This window comes from Pectinophora gossypiella, chromosome 14 (genome assembly GCF_024362695.1).
Source record: "Pectinophora gossypiella chromosome 14, ilPecGoss1.1, whole genome shotgun sequence".
NCBI lineage: Eukaryota > Metazoa > Arthropoda > Insecta > Lepidoptera > Gelechiidae > Pectinophora > Pectinophora gossypiella.
The window spans coordinates 14,880,757-14,900,520 of NC_065417.1; the positions used below are offsets into that span (position 1 = coordinate 14,880,757).

Sequence of the window (19,764 nt, forward strand, 5' to 3'; positions counted from 1 at the left end):
TTGTGTGTCATCTTTAATCTAATTAGACCGACTCTTATTACGTCAAAATGATTTCATGTGAAATAGCAACTTAAAAAAAGTTAACTTTGCAATTCGTAAGATTAAAGCATAATAATAATTTAATGACATTATTTTTTTGGGAATTCTCTAAAATATATTGTGCTTGAAAATTGAATGCGTAATATTATCAGTAGTAAGTTAACATTTTCATTTGGCAATAGGCGGTTATCACAAGGCGTAGTCGCGATTGGCGGTGAAGCGGTTGACAAGTTGTATTGACTTGTGTATAAATCGTCAGTTTTTAACTCACGAGCACCACGTCACTCGACCGCGTCGTGTGACACCACGTTAGTCAAATCCGAGCGTTTGCCAGCCCGTCTACAACTCAATGAAAGCTCGCGACTGTGTGAAAAGCCAACAATTCCTATACACGCCATACACACGGGCGGTCGGCAAATTTACCAATGCGCAATTTGGATTGTTTAAACAACACAGCTTTTCATGAGGTGTTTTGTGTTTGAAGCCGTTTTGTTATACTGAAGAGCGGTGAAGTATTCTTGGTGATGTAAAGGCTATTATTTGCTGAGTGAAGTGAAGATATATCGGTATTGATATATAGTATTCTGGCGAAATTTAACTATAAGCATGATTTCTTCTCTTGAATACATTGAATGTATACACAATTATAAATATTCTGTATTGCACAAAGAAAGAAACTATTACAGAGGTAAAAAAAGGCTTTTATTTATCTTAGAGATTTCTTCCAGGGGTGCAATTATAAGTGACAAATATTGTAAAAGATTCGATTGAGAAATAAAAAAAATCATAATTGACATTCGACTAATAATTATGAATATTTCCAACTTGTCATGTCAGCTACTTGAAGCTTTGTTGTTTAGTGAAAATAATTATTACAGGATTGGTTTGAAAACGTGAATATCTGAATTAAAAATTGGTGTTGATTTGTTTAAGCCTGTCTAATTAGCATTCCATGAAATTTGTTTTTTATCTGAAAGTCATTTGTTGGTCGGTGGCTTACTTGCGGAAAAATATGTCATAAAAACTCATTTTCAACTTATATTACAAACGTGTAAAGAAATTTCAAGGGTATATATACATTACATATATACATAAACTCACGCCTTTTCCCATTGAGGTAAGCAGAGACTATGGAATTCCATTTGCTTTAATCCTGACACACTTCTCTTGCTTCCTGCACATTCATCAATCGGTTCAGAGTAGATCGTACTAAACCTTTGCTAAGGATATCTCTAATTTGGTCAATTTAAGTCCTTGTAGGTTTTTCTCTGCCAGCTCTACCATCAACTTTCGCTTTATATACCGCTTTTGCAATTTTATTATCCTTCATCCGCTCTACGTGTCCGAACCAACCTAACATTCCCTTCTCAATCTAAACATATAAACTTAGTAATTAAATAATCTGGCCCTGACTGCTCTCGGTGCAAAGGTGCCCATATCGCTCGCCGCATTATCACGTTGAATAGCAATAACTAACCTTTGCTCGAAGGATAAACCGGAGCGGGAGTCACCCGTTTTTCCCTGAGACTGCGACCTAACTCTGAAATGAGGATTCTGGTGTCTGCCCCCCAGATATCGAAGGTTTCAACGAAAGGTACAGCAACGGGTATGAGATCATACAATGGCGCCAGTACTGCGTACTTTTCTCCTTCTCAACGACGTCCATAGTTAAGGTGACGTGTAAAGTCGACCATAGCAATAAATTGAGAACTTATTTGGCGAACTTTTTTAACTCATTCTCATACAAAAACGGTATTCAAAGCAATAATATAATCATAATATATTTCATAATCATTTCAGCCACAACTCTTGCAAATTCACATCAAATGATTGACACTGATACATATTAAAACATAATTACGAGCACAGGATAATTCCGCAACATGACTCGATGGAAAGAAATTACAATACATTTGAAAAAATATCGATTCATCGTCTCGATTCATGATGAAACGATTTTTTCAGAAATACAGAGTGTTGTTTTACTGATTTGGTTGTCAAAATTTCAAAATTCAAATTTTGGTACAATTTTGGTGAATTTTACAACAATTTTTGATTCTATTTTATTTTATCGTGTTATCATAATGGCTGAAGAGAAAAAATGTTAGGAAACATTTTTATTATTTCTTTAACGGGAGAAAGAGTTCGTGAAAGACAGATGTTTACTTCTTTTCTTTGTTTCAAGTTAGATTCTGATTAGATGATGCTCATTTAAAAATGAAAAAAAAAAATAAGTTTGCGTTTGATCACAACGTCGAGAGAAGATTTGTTCACTTTAGTTTTTAGAAACAGTGAATAGGTCAGGAGAAAGCAGTCGGGTTTTTCCGGCACTGCGATCGACACACATGCATAGGACAATAGTTTCATCGCTTGGTGGCAAGGTTTTGTCAAGAAGGTAGTAATCAGCCACGGCCCAATCTGCTACCTATGTTTCGCTTCATTGGTACCACCCAGGGTAAGTTCTCGATGGTCAACCTATGGACGTGGGCAATTCTATGTACTTATAAAAAAAAAAAATGATAGGTAACTGAATCTTTTTTGTGGCCAACCCCAATTGGGTTTCATGCGTGATTCTACGTCATGTCAAAATGCTTTCATCCTGTATAGGCGGACCACCTGCACACATAACGGACCGGAATCTCGTTAAATCGACACCTCAGTTTTATGACCACATATAAAATGCCATAACCCGAGAAATACGATTTCTGTGCTACATTGTTTTAGCATTATTATTATGAATGTATGTAGGAAATTGAATATTCTATTTGATTTTTGGGTGTAGTCATTTATTAGAATTGAAAATACTATTTTCTGTATTTTTAAATGAAGATCTAGTCCGAAAATCAAAGGTTTTTTCACATGCTCGGCCCGGCAAGAGCTGCAGGTTTAGGTCCCGTCCGAGTCATTTTTTTTTAAATTTAAATATTTACTTTATAATAAACATAATTTTCGTGTTCTAAAAACATAAAAGACGATATCCGAACATCTTATCATAACCATCAACCTATTGCAAAAGCATTTTCATATAGTTACTTAGAATAACAATAACTTCACTGTGTTTCTAACAATTTTGAGTTAAGTGTATTCACATTTTTTGCTGATCACCGAAGTTGATATTACACATTATTACGAACAATTATGTCTGAGATCGATTCAAGAAAATCGATTTTTTAATACGCAGGGGACAGTGTTAAATGACTACGTGCCCGTTATTTTGATAAAGGCTTTTTCTTTTAATTTAATCGATTTTCTTATCAATTTACGGCTTGTAACTGGCGGAGAAAGAATATCAAATTCGCCTTTTTAACGGTTTTGGATGTTTTTGTAATTTCTAGTGGTAGACTTTACAGTGAAGCAATGCAGTGGTTTTTAAAATGATTTATTTATCTACGAATAGCGATTATGTTTAAGCATATATCTGCATTAAGTTCAATAAAATCACGGGTGAATAGGCATCTTCTGGGTAAGCTCGTTCCATCGTCGACCTTTTCTTCTCGTGGAAGAACGAAGTCAAGAGCAAACCCATCTTAATTAAAAAAGCTCGGTGAAGCGTGGGTACAGTCATGAGCAATATAATGTACCCACTTTAGGACTCTGTCGCACTAACATGACATTTTGTGAGACTTACAGTTCAATTTGTCAAAAAAGTTAATGTGACATGGTACCTAAGTGTATACATATTAATATATTAATACCCCAATTGGGTTATGGTCGTGAGCTCATGTTTTTTTTTAATGATAAAATGATCGCAAAAGTGTTTGCCACAATAAATAACGAAGTAATTTTTATGTAATTTTTTATATAGCAGTAAGAATGGTAGCTTATTGGATGATCCGATTATGAACTTTTCGTGCAATACGGTGTTTAAATTGCTAATAAAAATATTGTTTTTATTTCGCTCTGATTGTGTTAAAAAACGCATAAAAACTGGAATAAAAGTCGGTTTTATTGCAATAAAGTTTTAGTCACGCACATAACATTGAAGTGTTATTGGAGTTAACTTAAATTGCAATAATGATACACTTTTAACACCGTCAACGAAGATTTTGATCTTAATTATCTATAATCGGACTTGGGAAAAATTAAATCTACTTAATTACATTTTGAGCTTGAAAGAGAGCCATTATAGACGGCCATACGGCTCACCTTTTTATTTGAAAGAATTAATCGACCCTAGTGGGTCGATAGCGATAAGCGCTGAATGAGGGAAATCGTCGACCACGCCGGGTCGGTATCGGGGTCCTGAAGTGTTTGGTGTCGCGAGCTGATTGGCTGCCTCTATGGCTAGAGTAATCGGGTCGTCGGGATCGTATATAACGTCCTTCGATACGGCTCACCACCTATCATGTTGTCTAACAGAAAGCTCGGTTAGTTGTAGGTACTTAGTTTATGTTGTGATAAACGTACCTCTGACCATTGGGGTATTGTCTTGAGCTTTCTGTATATTGAAAGAGAATCAGTATGGATTTCGTACTGAGATCATAAATAAAATAAGTACATATTGGTTTCCAAATAACTCTTAGAAGATTAATATTTTAAATAAATTCATACCGCTGCGCTATATAATCTTATTTGATCAAATTCTAATTTGAAAATCCGTGATAGTTCTTTACGGAGAACGCGTGACTTAGATCGTAGTGTCCCGAGTTCGAATCTCAGCGCAAGTTCTAAACCACTGAATTCTATTTTACAGACACCCTATACAAAAATGTTATTCTTCCCGTATGGGATCTATCTTGCCGCGTAAGTGCAAGTGAATCAGACAGGAAGACTACAGATTAGATAATAATATTAGACTCGATGGCCGCTGGGGCGTAAAGGTTCTCGAATGGCGACCACGTGTCGGACGATGCTCAGTGGGTAGGCCCGCTACAAGGTGGACCGACGATCTGGTGAAGGTCGCGAGAAGCCGCTGGATGCGGGCAGAGCAGGGCCGATCGTCGTGGAGATCCTTGGGGGAGGCCTATGCCCAGCAGTGGGCGTCGTACGGCTTATAATGATGATGATGTTAAACTCAGAGGGTGTGAGGTAAATCTAGCTCGGCGTTCGATAAAAAATGGTGCGGGGCGGAGAGAAAAATGACGAGTTATAATGTGCTACGTGAAATGGGTATATACTGGCGCACGCAAATCGAAATCGAACGATTTCAAAATACTGATCCAGACCTACTTTTTTCGTGTCATCATCATCACCAGCCCATTAACGTCCCCACTGCTGGGGCACGGGCCTTCCCTATGGATGGATAGGGAGATCGGGCTTAAACCACCACGCGGGCCCAGTGCGGATTGGTGGTTATTAACGACTGCTAATGCAGCCGGGACCAACGGCTTACCGTGCCTTCCGAAGCACGGAGGAGCTCGAGATGAAAACTTTTTTTTTGTGGTCACCCATCCTATGACTGGCCTTTGCGAAAGTTGCTTAACTTCAACAATCGCAGACCGAGCGCGTTTACCGCTGCGCCACCGAGCTCCTCAATTTTTTCGTGTACTTGTGGGTAATTAAGGCCTGCCGGGTAATAAAGCCTAAATGACAAGTAGGATTATGCGCTCAAGGCCACAATTATACCCGCGTAAATCGCTACATAGCTAGTCGATTCCGCTACCTCCCCGCTTTTATTAAGCAGTATAAGCGCCTCTTCCTCTACTCGCTGCAAGTGGGACCCCAACCTTATGCAGATTTGGATCGGCCCCGCTTGACGCGGCAATTTTTCTCAAAACACTGATACTTGCCACAATTACCGGCCATTTATCACGGTGGTCGATTCAACCACTTAAATAGCGGCTTAAGGATTCACTGATGATACGGGAAGGTGTTTTGGGCTGGGAACGGAGGTTTGTACGTGTTGAAATGTCGAGAGATTTAAAAATGTTTATTTTTAAAGTTTCTGATTTACTCTTTTAGTTTGGGGTTGACAGCAACCATGGAATTTCACTCCCTATTATCCAGACGCACCATCTTTTCTTTTTGTTACTCTAATTTTTTTTTATCACGGCGGCGTGTGCTCAATAAGGACAAAACTGCCTATTTCTGCCATATGGTGTCGCTACTGTTGATGTTCGTAAAGGAGAATGGGCGAAACTGGTCCAAGAACCTCCACTGATGAGACTTATATGTAATGAAAGCTTATACTTTCCCTATGATTCTGGCAAAGCTCTATCAGATTCTGTCCCGGGATTCTTTTTCTACGGCCGTGTTTGTCCTGGCTATGTAGATTTAGTTACTGAGCAACAAATCTTGAGTCGATTTTAGTCCCCCACTGTATTTTATCACATTTTTAGCCAGGACAAACATGGCTGTAGAAAAAGAATCCCGGGACAGAATCTGATAGAACTTTGCCAGAATAATAGGGAAAGTATAAGCTTTCATTACATATAAGTCTCATCAGTGGAGGTTCTTGGACCAAGTTTCATACAAATGTGCCCATTGTCATTTTGGCAACTTCTCCTACTATTTAAGTAAACAAACATATTGTTTTGGTTATATTTTTTCACTATAACCCTTTGCACAGCGTTTAACTGCAAAATCATAGTGTTATATTTATTCCCTAAACATCGGAGAGAAGAACACTTAGAAAAAATATTTTCGATTAAAACTGTCTTTTTCCTCCAACTGGCTGCTTGTTTTTTGTAACTCATCCATTGGACATTTTCTCGCAATTGATCACGAATTTTAGCTGTACATTATGGAGAACTGTCAAAATTTAGGAATACTCAACTAGTGCTACCGCCTACATTTGAGTTTCTAGTTTTTATTCTCATTAACGGTTAATACAATAACATCAAACAAAGAAATATTTTACAGGAAAGCCAAAACAAAGCTTAGATTTAGAGTTCTAAGGCCCTCAAGTTTTACAAGGTTGTGGTTACTCCTTGGTCCTTAAATACCTACATACGAATTGGGAATCGTACCATTTTCGAGTGATGTACATAATGCTTAATTTTTTATTTAATCTCATTCCTCAATAGAAAATTATACTATACATTTTCTCCTCAGGCCTCCTAAACCTATATTCGCTTGGTCCTTACCAGTCGTCCGTTATATGGAGCGAAGCCCTAAATGTCAATACATGTCTCAATTCGTATGCGAATGGAGCTATGTTACTACTCGTGCACTCGTAACCACCCACGGTTTCAAATGGTGTAAGAAATAAGTGGTAAGAGATACCAAAGAAGTTTTTTTTTTTAGGGTTCCGAACCTTAAACTGTCCTGTCTCTCTGTCCTTCTGTAAAGACCATTTTTCTCGGAATCGCGTGAAGGTATCATGTTGAAATCAAAATCTTAAACTTAAAGTGACCTATGTATCGAGACAACCTCCCTTAGATTACGAATATATTCCTTTATTACGGCAATATGTACGGAATACTTGACCCTTGACTTCCCAGTAGATTGAATCAAATGGGAATGCATAAGGTATTATCAAAAATATCACCAAAATCATAGAAGAAACTAACCCGCGAGCGCTCATCACACAGTCCGGTCCATTTCAACAACACGACGATAACGCGCACGGGTTAACATTCGCACCTATTTGTAGCAAAGCGCAAAATGTGCGCGTTTGTTTTAGAACTGCGCTATATAAAGCGCAAAACGAGATCTACCCGCGAATATGGCGCATTGAAGATTTCAATTACTATTTGCATCTTACTCGCTTAGGCTTGATTGTAAAAAGCGTTTTGTATTTGTTTCTGTTTAACAGTCTTGAATGACTTTGAATACTGAGTGTAGTTTGAGTGATCAAAGTTCAATAAATAATTTGTACAACTATACTTGCTTAGGTACCTACAACGTATCAACTCTAACAAAAACAAACAAAAAGGAAAAAAATATTTTAATACAAAATTTATTTATTTGTTATTAATTTAGTTATGAATATTTGTACGAAAAATAATACGTATATATTTTCTTTCGTATAGATAATAATAATATGTTGCTAGCGGTAACAAAGGGTATGCATCTAAGTTGCATAATGTCCAGGGCCTTTAGCTAATGAGTATAAAAACGGCCTATTTATCCCATCAAATGTCGCTACTATTTGAGTAAACTAACATATTATTTTGGTTATATTTTAACACAAAAAAACTACCTTTTTTAACTGATGACTGCTTTTTCTTTCATAAGCAAAAGGATACTTAGTGGGTTAAAAAGGCGACATCTAAACAATTCATCTAAAAAGCAATATTGCAATTTGTCATTTGCGCATTTAAAAGTAAGCGGGAAATGCAAACAAAATGTCAAATAGCAATATTGCTTTCTTAGACGAATTGCAACAATGTGGACTTTTAAAACCCCCTAGTTATGAAAGTACATCGATTTTTTATAGTTTTACGTTAAAACATTTTGTCAAAAAACAAAAAATAATACGCTAAACATTGTTGTATCTGTCTTTAAACGTGTTGGCTCTTCTTAATCTCAAATCTGCGACATGACAATATCAGCACGGTATCAATAAAACTTTTATAGCACTAAAACTGGCATAAATTTCAACTAATTTGTTTACGGAGGGTATTAAATTAAAAACGACTTATCTGACATACGTTTATGTGTTAAAAGATTTATTTTATGACTCCTACTTACGAGTACATTTCCTATTTACAAAAATAAACTGTAAAATACTGCTTCTATGTGGGACTGGGTGCAAATAAAAAACTTAGTACACTGCAGGAATGAGGCTCTAGTAGTAACATGTATATCACCATTTATGCTGTATCACAATCATCATCATCATCAGCCCATTAACGTCCCCACTGCTGGGGCACGGGCCTTCCCTATGGATGGATAGGGAGATCGGGCCTTAAACCATCCCGCGGGCCCAGTGCGGATTGATGGTTATTAACGACTGCTAATGCAGCCGGGACCAACGACTTAACGTGCCTTCACAATAATTAACTAAATTATTAAAAAATTGTATTTGTGTCCTTTCATACATGCTAATTTTATTAAGTCTTTTCATTCTTTTTTTTTTCAAAACGAGTACATATGAAAACTGGTTGCAAGTTGTCTCTGATTACTTGTAGCTTTGGCCACCCTATTAGCGATTACTGGCGTGAATTTGTGTATGGTTTTTTAACGCTCCAATTTTGATTGCTCCAATATATCTGGGATATAAATTATATTTTACTACCGTCTGTTTGGGTTTATGTGGGCGTGTTTTGTACTGAGTCGAATGAACATTTCTGGTTGTCATAACTTTAGATATAATTACAGTTAGACCGTTTTTGAATTTGCTAAATGAAAGCCGATGGCCGCTGGGGCGGAAAGGTTCCAGAATGGCGACCACGTGTCGGACGACGCTCAGTGGGTAGGCCCGCTACAAGGTGGACCGAAGATCTGGTGAAGGTCGCGGGAAACCGCTGGATGCGGGCAGCGCAGGACCGATCGTCGTGGAGATCCTTGGGGGAGGCCTATGCCCAGCAGTGGGCGTCGTACGGCTGATGATAATGATGAAATGAAAGCAAGGTATTTTATTCATAATTGCCAAATTATGATTTTTCATACGACGAATTGAAGTTACCTATTTATGTAATTTCCAATAGTTGCCGTTTTGACGATCGGTAGAAACTTATAAATGCTATTTCCATGAGATTTTAATTTACGTAGGTTGTAGTGATAACAAGATGCAAAAAATAACCAACCACATAACAGAAACACAGCTTCACGCCTCTATCTTCGAAGGGGAAGGCAGACGTGTATAATACATACAATACACCCACTCCTTGCCAGCTATGTTTAAGTACTTTTTTATTCAGTTGGTTAACCATATTTTTATGTCATAATTTAGACTCATATATTTTAATATAAAGTGTCAACAATATTCTTATACGCCCACTCTAACACTTCAAACGCAACCAAAATCATCTACAAAACCGTTGCATATAAAATAAATTTCAAACATAATAATTTTGAACTAGTAATAAAATTATGTAAACAAATGTTACGCAACGGTGTAAGAGCGGACCACGCATATTTTCAACGACTCCAGACAGATTTTACGACCTTCTAATCTAATACAAGAGTCATTCTAGAACACAACCAGGTGGTCTGAATTAATTCAAACAAAGAACACGGCTAGTTAACATAAAATACTTTCATGGTTCTCGGCTTCTAATAAGACACGACCAATATGTAAAAAAATAAAATAGCTCTATGGGGTTAAAAAGGCCACATCAAAGCAATTCATCTAATAAAACAATATTGCGATTTGATATTTGCGCGTATAAAAGTAAGTGCGAAATGCACACAAATGTCAAATAGCAATATTGCTTTTCAGATGTGGCATTATTAAACCCCCAGGACTATCCCAATTAGGGTTGTCAAAAATGCATCCATAGCAAAATGGACTAAGTATCCACACCTCACCGAGTTTTCTGTTAGACCAGCGTGATGGTGGTGAGCCGAATCGCCACCTATAATGGTCAAGCCAACTGTGTTAGTGGAACTGAACTCGTTGGTGCATGTCTGGTAACACAGCACAAACCGGCGCTCCTCGATTGAGAAGCAAGCGGGTATACCAAAGGACTATATTGACTAGAAAAAAAAAAAGAAGAAGGCAAAAGAGGATGGCGAAGACGAAACGTTTGTTCTTCTCTCATGTGGGTTGTCGCAGTGACTCACCCAACAACCTTGGTGTCAGAGTTGCTATTGAGCCGCGAAAGGCCCCTGACATGGCTCACATAACGACTACACACTTACTTTAGTAAGTAGTATCCGAAGCCGATTTCTTTACGTGACCTCCGAAGGATGGTCTTTTTTTCGAAATTTCGGTATATTACTTACTATTTTTTTTATTCCATACTCCAATAACCATTATGCAAAGAAACACCCAAATTGCAAACACTCAACAAAAGGTAAATTCTAAAATATAAATTCTAAATATAAACCGCCTTATTTACAAAGTCAACAATACGTCTAAAGACCCATAATGACATTGCACTTTTGCAAATGGTCTTCTTACCTTACAATATGGATTCGTCAAAATCATTAATACGTATTTAACTCGCATCTGTCTCCAGACACGTGATAATTCGGCCAAATTGTGAATGCCATCCGAAAGAAATGTACTGTAAGCAATGCAAAAAAAACACAAAATCTATAAAACTTCAAAAATGTACTTAAAGCAACAACAACAGAGTTCAAAATCTAAAATCATCGAAAATCTGTCAATCTGTGTGGTATTGGCTAATGATATCAAACATAGACCAGAAGTCAGGGTTGATAAATGATACAATTTGACACGCATAGTCTGAGAGCTATGGGAACTTTGCTGATTAAATTTGGAACATTGTAAAAAGATGTGTTTCCGCTTGTGGTTTCATTTGTGAAGTTTTTTTCATGGGCTGTGGTTTGGTTTAATTTTATGTTTGTACTTGAAGCACGTAATGGTGTCATAATAAAGTTATTGTCAAGGTCTTTTGAAAATGGCTTGGATGTTTCATAATGACATAAATAACGTAAGAATACTAATTATTATGAACTACTTAGGGCGATATAAAAAGAGGATTAGAATTTATGTGTAACTTAGATAAAATTAATTACGGGTTTCTATAAAAATACTGTCATAATGTTTATAGTCAATAAGTACAGCCATCAAGTCTATCAAAAAAGTACACTGATGAAAATGTACAATGCACAATACAAGATTATTGTGTATTGTGTATTTTATTTATTACTCGAAGTAAGAAAATATGAAACTTATAAAATAAGAAATAGTTCTGTGCTAGTAAATGTAAATCAAAATTACCAGCGTGATAAGATTTATTACTTACGTGGTAGCTGGCTGGCAATAAAAAAAATATGAAGCATACCTGAAAAACAAAACAAGATTTAGATTATTATTATTTTGAAATTGGAAATTCCATTTCGAATATCAGAATTATCTTTACATTTATTTATGTCGATATAAAAATATAATTAAGTAACAAAAATGTTTTTTGAAATAAGAAATTCAATTTCAAATATGGAACAATAATAATGTTCCATATTTAAACTGTTTTAAATTCCATGGAAAATAAAGATTTAGATTAATTTTATTGTAATTAGAATATCGGATTCAGTTGCAAAAAATATTGTTAAAAACGACTAAGATACCCAGCCAAAAACTCTTTGGCTCCTGCCAATAATTTCTACCCCCAATATTAAAAATTAAAAAAGAAAAGTCCAGTCGATTCGCCGCCATTGCGCGTGAATCTTTACAAGAACTTTAAAACCGTGATAATAATTTGTTCGAACTAATAATGTGGTCTAAAACTTATAGAAAAGTGCATCAGGAGCTTCTTGAGGACCTACCATGGCATCAGAAGATAAAAACTACGGAATAAATTCTGTAAGTACGCCATTTTATTTGGACAATTGCTTTTCATACGAAACCTTAATAATTTTCGAACGGTAATTACTTGTTACATTACATTTAGTATATTTTTTTTACTGTAAACTTATTTAAAAGTAAAATAGGTACATAGTTTGAAGAAATTCCAATTTTAAATCTTTTAGTTTATAAATATTTACAAACTTACATCTTTCCTCTAAAGCAATGAATCAGTCCGGGTGTTACTTTTAATGAGTACGGCATTTATGGGAAATTGAAATCGTAAATCTAAGAGAGGTTGTTTTGGAAACAATCGGATAATTAAGTGTACGATAACGAGATTTTATGGTACTTGCGAGATAAGAAGAAAACAGACGTTAAACAAAAATAATAGAAACTAAATTGCACTTGGTATTGAAGCCATATTTGTGAGTATATTGTAGACAGTAGTAATCAGAATAGACAAATTGCATCTACTTTTGATACGAAGACATAAATAAGTAATAATAATATATTTTCTTCTTAATTCTTTTATTTAAGGGCTTTAACAAACTATATGCAGGCAGGTCATAAGCTCATCGCTTATAATTTTCTGACAATACAGTCACATGAGTTCTTTTTTCAAAACGTCAAAATTTAAAAAGTGACGTCATTAATAAACGTGCTCAAATGTCGTACTCATTGTTACGTAATAAATAATTAAAATTCGTAAGAAAAGACTTAAGTGTAAACAAAAATGAGGTACGTTTGATCATCTTATATCCCCTGTTTCAAGATTATCTCATTTTATAATTCTACTATATCGTTTATCTTGTTAGAAAGAACAGAATCCCTCTGTTACAACATGCCCGGAAAGATAAACAGTTAAACGAAGCTAAAGGGTGTTCGTGTAAGTCAGTTCCTCTAAAATATCATGAAGTTACAGGAGTTGTTAGTTTCAACCAATCACAGGAAATTTCCAATGTCAATAAAGACTAAGCTACAAGGTTAGGTGTGGGGTGAGGTGAGGGTACTTAGTTCATCTTGCAATGGACGTACCTCTACCTACCCCAAACTAGATATAGTCGTGAACTTATGACATGTTTTGTTACGTGTTTAGAAGATTAGGGGCAAAAACATAAATAAGCTAAAACTGTAACTTACTAGTCTCAAACACGCTAAGCCAATTTGGCCCCTAAATAGTTGTGTGGGATGACAGATAAGATTAGTTTCAACGTTGTAAGCGTCTTATTAGAAATTCAGAGTACGCCACGTAAACATACCGAAGTTTATAGAATGAATAAATTTAAAAATAAAAAAGATAATGTTGTAAATAAACCATCGGTAGCACTACTAATGATAAACAAAGAATCTGACACTTGTTAATTAAAGGTTTTCTATTAGAACAGGTTTTCGGAATATGTCAAATCGTTTTAAAAACTCGAGCAGTTTAATATTTTGGTTTTAGTTTTTGACATACAAAACCTTAACAGTGGATACTCAAGAACCTTTACCAGGTTACTGAAAACTGTTCTTTTTTATTTCACAATACAATAACACCAATGAGTTTTTACTAACACGGTTGGCTCGACCATTATAGACGGCGATACGGCTCAGCACCTATCACGTTGGTCAACAGAAAGCTCGGTGAGGTGTGGGTACTTATTATGTCATTTTACGGTGGATGTACCTCTGACTACCCGGGATATAGTCGTGTTCTTGTGTATGTGTTATGTATATAATATCATCATCATCAGCCCATTAACGTCCCCACTGCTGGGGCACGGGCCTTCCTTATGGATGGATAGGGAGATCGGGCCTTAAACCACCACGCGGGCCCAGTGCGGATTGGTGGTTATTAACGACTGCTAATGCAGCCGGGACCAACAGCTTAACGTGCCTTCCGAAGCACATAATATAATAATACTTTATTGCACAGAAGGACATACAACAGAGAAATACAAATGAAACAAAAGCGAACCTTTTTGCTAAGTTAGCAATATTAATGTCGCATCGGTATTCCTGCGACCCCGCCGGCGTGGTCGACGATTTCTCTCATTCAGCGCTTATCGCTATCGACCCATTAGGGTAGATTAATTCTATCAAATATTTTTCCTCTCAGACGACGCCCTGAGCTGAGGTTCGCGCCCAACTGGGCACCCTCAGGCCTGTTGTCTTAAACGTTGCACCGGGCGAGAGCCTTCAGCGCTCCCCATTTGTCCGGCCAAGTAGTTAATGCCATCTACGGCAAGTCTACAATAAGTCACGTCAAAGAAAAAGGTATTCCTTCGATTGGGGTTGGCAGAGTAATGAAATGAAAGACGAGACGATAAACCGCATGATAATAAATATTATAACTATTACATAATTTTGAAATATAATATCAATATTCCAATTATGATTCGAAAATTATATTTTAGTCACGAAAATAACCACCAAGTCGTTTAAGTCCACTAGTTTCACACAGCAAATCAGCACAATAAGAAAGAATCAACAAGTTTAAAGTATCATAGATTTGTACTGGGAACAGTTAGCTTCGTTAACGACGCAAGCGCAAGTAACAAAAGTGCAATAAATACGATGTCTAAGCCGTGAACTTAGAACTAAGCATACTAAATTCGATTCAGTTAATAAATTAAGGTCACCTTTGAAGACGGTCGAGTAGTTTGTGTGATAAAGATTCTGGAGTCAATTGTAAAAAGTAAGTCTATGTTTAATAACAGCCTCCGTGGTCTAGTGGTTAGAGCGTTAGGCTCACGATCTGGAGGTCCGGGTTCGATTCCCGATGGGGACATTGTCGAAATCACTTTGTGAGACTGTCCTTTGTTTGGTAAGGACTTTTCAGGCTTGAATCACCTGATTGTCCGAAAAAGTAAGATGATTCCGTGCTTCGGAGGGCACGTTAAGCCGTTGGTCCCGGCTATTAGCCGTAAAAAACACCTCCACCAACCCGCAGTGGAGCAGCGTGGTGGAGTATGCTCCATACCCCCTCCGGTTGAGGGGAGGCCTGTACCCAGCAGTGGGACGTGTATAAGCAGTTTATGATGTTTAATAAAGATTTTTTTTTATTATTATTAATTCCTGCAGGGCTAACATACGCAACGAGATAAAATTATCAATCGATTCAATGAATGTTGTCGAAATCGATGTTTGTTTTTATCCCTAACATGCGTGGCACGTGATTTTTTTCGTATTTTGACAGAACGACATGACTTATTTGGGTTCATAGCACCAATCGACAAAACGACATAATTATATCGTCAGAAAAAAGAAGAAATGACCGTGACAAAATTGTATTATGCGCATGTTAGCCTTACTGGTTGTTCTTATTTTGACTTGATGAAGAAACAAATCCTTAATCATTATATTTGTAATTTTCTTCTCTATTGTGGGAAGATCAATGACGTCATGTTTGGGTTATAAATATCAACATACATTTTGTCGAAATCGATAAGTTTGTTTTCATTCCTAACATGCGTGACACGTGATGTTGTTCGTATTTTGACAGAACGACATGACTTGTCTTATTTAGATTCACATGATATATCCATACCATAACCAATCGACAAAACGACATAATTATGTCGTGAGAATCGATAAACTGACCGTGACAAAATTTTATCATGCGCATGTTATCCCTACTGGTTGTTCTTATTTTGGCTTGATGAAGAAACAAATCTTTAATCATTATATTTGCAATTTTCTTCTTCTCTAGTGTGGGTAGATCAATGACGCATGAACCCTGATGTTTGGGTTATAAATATCAACATGTACAAAATCAAGACCGAATTTAATATCACCGTTATTAAAATATATGACGAGTATCTAAATGATGAACTGCTCTAATTTCATTTTTATGTACGTCTATAATCAACTATCTCAAACGATTAACTTCATACCGATTTTAATTTCGAGAAGTCTACATAAACTCACGCTTATTTCTTACCGTCGTGATTAGACTCTATGGAATTCCATTTGCATGATTCCGACACACTTCTCTTGCTTCCTCCACATTCATCAATCGTTTCATACACGAACGCCCTTTCAAAGTAGATCGTACTAAACTTTTCCGAAGGACGTATTATACAATTTGGTCCTTCTAGGTCTTCCGAGCCCTATCTTCTAACCTCGCCTTGTATACCCTTTCGTAATCCTATTATTGTTTCTCAAGTCTACGTGTAATTATCGAATTAGGATTCAATATTGCAACTCCGTGCTTCGGAAGGCACGTTAAGCCGTTGGTCCCGGCTGCATTAGCAGTCGTTAATAACCATCAATCCGCACTGGGCCCGCGTGATGGTTTAAGGCCCGATCTCTCTATCCATCCATAGGGAAGGCCCGTGCCCCAGCAGTGGGGACGTTAATGGGCTGTTGATGATGATGATGATGATTGCAACTCTAGTATTAACATTACATATTACACCTATTTGCGAACAGCGTGGAAACTAGATCAAACGATTCACTTGGTTAAGCTTCGTATTAAGTAATTTACTATCGTTTATATGTACTTAATTTGCATAATTAGATTGAGTCTTGTTTTAAATTGCGTAACCTTGACTTTTGGAGATATATTTATTGTTGTAAAAGTGTACGGCGAAAGTAGTTTCTATTGCGATGCAGTATTTCCTAATCAATTTTTGATACGTTCTCACAGTTAGTGTTAGAAATACGAACATAAAATCACGCTCGTAATCCCTAATGGGGTGGGCAGAGCCACAATTAATCAAAGACAACTTTCAGCCACTGTTGATACGATGTCCTAAGCTGGATATGATGAACCTTATGATGAATAGGGATTAGCCTAGCCATAGCTAGCTGCTAGCTGGGATATTTATTACCCTAGTGTTAGACATATTTAGAACTCTCTGCTTACCCCGGTGGGTTATATGCGTGAGTTTATCTATGTATGTTTGTGTGGGATTAAATGAAAATGTAAAGAGGTTAGATGCTGCTTATCATTAGGTTTAAGTTAGTATTCTCTGTAAAAACAATACATAATGTCACTTACATGAGAAGGGGTCTTAAGTAATTACAAATGTTCATTCTTTGCATATCAGTGAAGTACAAATATTATAATGTACTTATATAAACTTTTGGATAATTATGTTATGAGCAATGGGATTGGTACCTTGTCTGGTTAAAAGGTCATCAAAATCATTTTATGTATGCATGATAACACTAATAACAAAAATTTGTTCCAGGTTTGTCTTCGGGCGAAATGGGTAAGTACATTTTTGTTATGTATTTGAACGCACCGAATATTCTTAAAATAAGATTCAAATACGGTTGAATTATTTTTACTTAAATGGTTTTTACGATATTTAAATAACGCTTTTTATGCCTAAAATCCATTAACATTAAAGTGTTATCTGCGTACAAGTGTGTTCGAATTTCAAATTGTATCTAGTTCCGTATTAAGTTTTTTTTATGAGATTGGGTAGGTCAAGGCAGAGGTTGCCAGGTAATTAATCAATAACTGGTAATAAAAATGTTGCCAGGTCACTTTTTGTCGACACTTTAGTATTAAAGTAAAGTGCGTAAATCATTAAATGATCATGTTTACGTTTTTTTATACTAAGCGGAAAATTGACCTGTTTCATAATTTTAAATTGTGTTTTGTCAATAACTAAATATACTTATATTAGGAACATATTATAATATTTTTATATTTTATTAATATTAAGATTATTTCTTTACACTAAATTACCCTAATAGTTTAAGTGGCAATCATTGCTTATTAGCAATAAGACTGAAATAAAGTGTATTAAATTGTAAGTATTCTACACTATTTCTCAGTGATATTAGGCAATTATTTTTAAAAATATGCATATTTTCTATAATACAACAAACCAAACAGAACATTTGAAGCGGAAAGCGAATAAAAAACTTTTATAAATAAACGCATTGATGCACAAAGAGTTTCTTTAATGATATTAAACAGATGCTCGAAGTAAAAAGCGTTAAGTGTAACAAAACTAGTTACCGAAAAAAACACATGAATATTTGATCCCAAACCAGAATCATTAGTCAAGTTTTTTAACCGGCCAACTTACGCTTCATCTCTAAAACTCCCCATATCGCTATTCTCGTTCTTATTACCTTCAAATAAGCCATTTTTAGGTCTTCTTTCAAGATTATCAAGAGCAAATGCATTGTTGTCGTTTTTGATGCATTCCCTATTGTACTAACAATTGTCCTTCCGTCACTATCCAGTGATAATAGTTCAGAAGTTATGTCATTAATCAAGTGAAATGCACGCGGATTTGCTCCTTTGACTTGCGTATACGAAAATGCGTTTTGATTGTGTGCATTATGATCACCTTCTATAACATTTCCGACTAATGTATCATCAATTTTGTCTTCTATAGCTTCGGCATCAGGTTTGATTTTAGTTTGTGTGGCATTAAGATCATTAATTATAAGAGCTGATCCTATATTTACCCTGGGATTTTCACCTTCATGTGGGAATATTCAATTTGTTTGTGTCGTCTGTTTTTGTTCAATTGACGCTTAAATCCTTAGAATGACTAATGATGTCGATTTTTGATGGAAGCTTAAGCAAATTGTGAAGAATTTAGCCTTTAGGGCATCCGGTGGATTTTTTATACCTCTGCCTTGATATTATTTAAAATAATGTTAACCATAACACTGAATTCGACTTTATGAGTTTAAATTCTTATTTGGATCAAAAATATCTGATGTCACGTGGTTTCCAGGATTTGTGCTAGGTTTAAAGCAATAGCTTCTCCCTCTATGACATAGGACTGAAACATAGCTGGCGAGGAACAGATGTATTATACTAAACAACCACTTAAGTACCCCTTTGAGTATATAGGTGTGATGCTATGTTAGGTATTACCTGATGAAAATTATGCAGGTATATTTGGATACAACTTAGTAATTTTACAATAAAAGGACAAGGATATTTTGTTAATTTGTGTCTTTACAAAAGTTGTAGAAAGTCACTGCATAAAAGTCAAACGCACCTAACAACGCGTCTCCGTGAACGCTCTTGTATATCGTAATGTGTTCGTATTATCCGCGCGCGATTTTCATAAACTAACCGTCTAGAAGGCTTACTTATTAAACTAGTTACAACGAATTACCTCGCCTCTGAAGTGAGAACATCTAAACGTATTAGATAACGCAACTGGTAAGATTTCCACGCCCCACAGTAGTGACCTAGAATAGAAAGTTGGAAGACCTAAGTCCTAAGGGCATGGGACAGAACTAGCTAAAACCTGTTACTGATATAATACCCACTGATAAAACTTCTGATAGTAATGATAAAGTGCGTTTTACAATGAATTTAGAAGGTTCGTTTAATTAAAATATATGTGAATAGTGAGATAACATAGAGATATAGAATGACTAATGCTGTCATAGAGGTCTCCAGTTTGAGTGTCTGTTCGGGTCAATTTATTGGAAAACGACTAAATTAATTA

The 19,764-nt window shown here is 36.0% G+C and overlaps 3 protein-coding genes across 5 annotated transcripts in view; 1 reads left to right on the plus strand and 2 right to left on the minus strand.

Moving 5' to 3' along the window:
• Positions 1–19,764, minus strand: part of LOC126372787 (uncharacterized) — a 469,025-nt gene that overhangs the window by 384,446 nt on the left and 64,815 nt on the right. The gene's annotated exons all lie outside the window — the stretch shown is intronic.
• LOC126372779 (knirps-related protein-like) overlaps positions 1–19,764 on the plus strand; it is a 707,336-nt gene that overhangs the window by 262,412 nt on the left and 425,160 nt on the right. For both annotated transcript variants that reach the window (XM_050018664.1, XM_050018665.1), the window contains one exon: positions 17,521–17,541. The gene's annotated coding sequence lies outside the window, so the exon portion shown is untranslated. The remainder of the gene's footprint in view (positions 1–17,520; positions 17,542–19,764) is intronic.
• LOC126372790 (protein embryonic gonad-like) overlaps positions 1–19,764 on the minus strand; it is a 135,040-nt gene that overhangs the window by 84,183 nt on the left and 31,093 nt on the right. The gene's annotated exons all lie outside the window — the stretch shown is intronic.